The sequence below is a fragment of the Octopus bimaculoides genome, chromosome 8 (assembly GCF_001194135.2).
Source record: "Octopus bimaculoides isolate UCB-OBI-ISO-001 chromosome 8, ASM119413v2, whole genome shotgun sequence".
Taxonomy (NCBI): Eukaryota; Metazoa; Mollusca; class Cephalopoda; order Octopoda; family Octopodidae; genus Octopus; species Octopus bimaculoides.
The window spans coordinates 51,141,573-51,145,909 of record NC_068988.1 but is presented as its reverse complement, the minus strand read 5'-3'; positions in this window follow the sequence as shown (position 1 = coordinate 51,145,909).

The window sequence follows — 4,337 nt, the reverse complement described above, 5'->3', positions numbered from 1 at the left end:
TATATGGATCAAAACAGTTTGATTCAAATTCGTTGGTACTTTTGAGTTTCAAGCGTGATGCTAGTCGTCAGTCGCTTTGAATTTAAATGTTATTACACCGCTAACAGCATCAAATTGGTTTGCAAAATTTCGTTATGGTAACTTTAATCTCACAAATGAGCAACGCGGTCGATCAGAAACGAAGGTGGATAATGACGAACTGAAAGCCACCGTCGAGTCAGATCCATCTCAAAGTGCCTGTGAATCATCGCTGCTGTTTGGTGCTAGCAAGCAGACAATATTGGCTCACTTAGTTCAAATCGGTAAAGTGAAAAAGTTGGATAAGTGGGTTCCACATGAACTCAATGAAAATCAGAAACAGCAACGTTTTGGAAGCCTGCATTATGGTACTTTCTCGTCACAAGAATGAATCATTTTTTAACTGAATTGTAACATGTGATGAGAAATAGATCCAATACAACAACCGTAAACATTTAGCACAATGGTTGGACAAAGACGAGCCACCAAAATACAGTCCAAAAAGCAAACTTCATCAAAAGAAGCTGATTTGTGTGTGCTTGGTGGTCTGGCGCATGTGTGATCTATTATGATTTCATTAAACTTGGCTCATCAATCACGGCTGAAGTATACTGCAGCTAACTGGACCAAATGATGCAGAAACTTGACAAAGAAACAACCTAGATAGGTCAACAGATCCACTCCTATTTTACTGCAAGACAATGCCAGACCACACATCGCAAAAATGACATTGGTGAAACTACAGGAGTTGGAGTTGGAAGTTCTCCATCATCCACCATACCCACTGACTACCACTTCTTCCAGAATTTGGATACCTTTTTGATAGGAAAAAAATTTAATTCAGATGATGCTGTAAAACAGGCCTTCCAAGATTTTATTGATTCTTGATTGCCAGGTTTTTACAGTTCCGAGCTGGACAAGCTACCGCTGAAATGGCAAAAGTGTTTTGACAATATGGGTGCATACTTTGATGAATAAAATTATTTCTTGTATTTATAAAACATTAGCAAACCTCTTTTTCTTTTCTACAAATTTCATACTTGACGACCTAATATATATGAATCACGGATTTCGAACCAACAGAACGGAAAATGGACGATGAATACGATATGCACCTGCGGTCAAGAGTGTAAGAATCCGCACGGCCTAAAGATTAATTAAATTAGGCCAGATTTAAGTCTCTGGACAAAAGGAATCAAGTACAATGCACAAACTCACATCCTGGTGAGGCCCACGAGAGGTATGGACAGTTCTCACGCCACAGTGTCGTGTCCTTCAATACCCCTGTTCATTAAGACTCTATGTTGAATTGTTCACCAAATGGCCTCCACCAAACACGAGTGAGTGGCAAAAGTTTGAAGATGTGTGCTACAGACAACGTATAAATACAACACTTATAGTCGACTGATGGTTATCAAACCAATTTATCAGTTATACGTTCTCCAGATTCAGCTTCATCAAGCTCTGCAATATAAACCACCACTGGACCACGAAAATACAACAACTGAAGAAGGAAATGAAGACTCATGAAAAAGTCCTAGGGAGCCAGTAACGAGGAACACATTGTAGTGGAAATTACGAGATATCTTGAGGAAGAAACTAATCATCCTTCGCAGAACAGAAGGGCTTAAAAGACGAAGAAGAGAAAAAGCAAAATACTCGTTCATTTCCAACTCCTTTGGTTTTATCAAGAAGCTGTTTGGTAACGAGCGATGCGGCGATGTCAAATGCTCAGCAGAGGAAGTAAACCCCTTTCCCCCGTAACATCTTCGGTGACCCTGCAAGTGAACATGAACAAAACCTTTATAAGTCTAGCGACCCCAACGGCCGTGTTCAATATGAATGAGCTAAACTGAAGGCCAGCTTTTGCTCCAAGGCTCAGTGGAGTACCGTGCAGTGTATATAAACGACGTCCAAGACGCCTTTAACACATGTGGAAGATGCTGAAAGTGATCTGTTGTAGAGGAAGGGTTGCTGCCAACCAGTGGAATGCATGCTGAGGATGTCTGAATCCCTAAGGTGGGGTATTTACCCCATGAACTATGACAGTGGGGTATGATTTGAGGGAGATTTTACTGCTATCTCTAGTTCGTCAAGCGATCACACAGAGGCTCCTTCTCTACCTTGTTAATAATTCTTTCTATTATAAGCACAAAGCCTGAAATTTGCGGGGATGCGTATAGTCAATTACGTCAACCCCAAGTGGGATTTATTTTATCGACCTCGAAAGGATGAAAAACAAAGCCGACCTCGAAAGGATGAAAAACAAAGCCGACCTCGAAAGGATGAAAAACAAAGCCGACCTCAGCAGAATTTGAACTCAGAACGGGCAGACAGACGAAATGCCGCTAAGTATTTTACTCTGCGCACTTACGATTCGGCTAGCTCGTCGCCTTCTACCCTTCACAAATACTATTAACTGCCTTGTTAATAATACTTGTTATTTATTAACCTCGAAGATACTCTCGATAGAGAACAACTATGATTGAAAGAGTTCCTTCAGTCTTTTTAGGCCTACGTAAGATTACACTATCTAATGAGTGGTGTCCTTATTCTAAGATAGTAGGGTATATTTCGGGGTCAGAGCTGAACTACTATTATTAGCACACCTAGCGACTACGCCGATGCTTCCTGATCAAGCAGACCTATGATTAAAGCGTTCCAACCATGACCATTTCATCTTATTGTTAGATATTGAGTCGAGGACTATCTAATGTGTTTTCAACCATTTTTTTTTAAAGGTGATAGGATGTTTGAGAGCGACCACACAGCGGTTTCCTCTTGTTAGTGGTTATTGGAATTGTTGTTACCGGTGACAATGCTGTGCGCTAGCAGCTTTTGTTGGCACTCCGTCGCTTACGACGTCGAGGGTTCCAGTCGAACCGATCAACGGAACAGCCTGCTCGTGAAATTAACGTGCAAGTGGCTTAATGTAGTTCTCGGGGATATTCAGTGTGACACAGTGTGACAAGGCTGGAAGAAACAGGAACAAAGAGTGAGAGAAAGAGTACAGCAGGGTTCGCCACCATCCCCTGCCGGAGCCTCGTGGAACTTTAGGTGCTTTCGCTCAATAAACACTCACAACGTCCGGTCTGAGAATCGAAACCGCGATCCTATGACCGCGAGTCCGCTGCTCTAACCACTAGGCCATTGCGCCTCCACGCGCTATCAGCAATAAGTATTAAAATAAAGTTTTATCTGTCGAATTGGTTTTTTTCTCTCGCTAATTTAATCTTTTATGTTTTTAATTTTTTCTTTTTCCTTTTTTTAATCACTTTACTTTTTCATACATTTGTTGTTTTCAATCGTTGTCTAAGTTGATAGGTCAGGTCTTTCCCCGAGTTATTTTTCAGTGTTGAGCCGCAGCTTGGTAACTTTTTTCGCAGAAGAAAAATTGAACTGATACTAAATTAATTTATTCTTTAAATAACAGAATTAATGTTAAATAAAGCTTATCTTAACAAACTGTCCAATTATGTTGGTCTCTCTGAGATATAACAGTTTCCAGGGAGGCAACTCTAGAAACTCTAAGCTGAGTTAATTTGGTCGAATAGCAACCAAATTCCCACAAATACCGTCTTTAAAACTTAATGACACATAGGATGATAGATGAGGTCATGGTTGAAAAGTCTTTGATCATAAATCTGATCATTTAGGCCTAAATAATAACGTCAATTCATACTTTGTAAGTATTTCGACTCCACTCAGAGTTACATCCTTTTTCAGAGAACTCAAGTTAGTTGGATTTGAAATTTAGAAATGAAGTCATTTAGTCTGGCACAATGTGCTTTCTCTAATAAATGCATTTCACTTATGAAAGGGAATCAATATCATCTTCAGATTACTACTTAATAATTATTCTGGAAGATTTTTCTGATATCCGTCTTCATCACCCATTAGACTTGAGCAGGTTGTGGATGCAGAGTCCTCAAACACACCATTCAGAAGGTTCTTTCAAAAGCAACTGTCTGCAAATGTTTTGGCTGGACCCTCTAACGAGAACAACTGAGGTTAAGGATATTATCCAATCATCTTACTTATGGTCTATCCGTCAGTCACGTTTTGCTTGGCCTTGCCAGTAAAATCTATCCTCCAATTCTTTCAAGAAAGATAAAGTATACTTCTAGTATTAAACAATTAAAGCAGGAGTGAGTAAAGGAATCAGCAAGAAATAGCATCCAAAGGCAGCGAGCTGGCAGAAACGTCAGCACGCCAGGCGAAATGCTTAGAGGAATTTCATTTGCCGTTACGTTCTGAGTTCAAATTCTGCCGAGGTCGACTTTGCTTTTCATCCTTTCGGGGGTCGATAAATTAAGCAC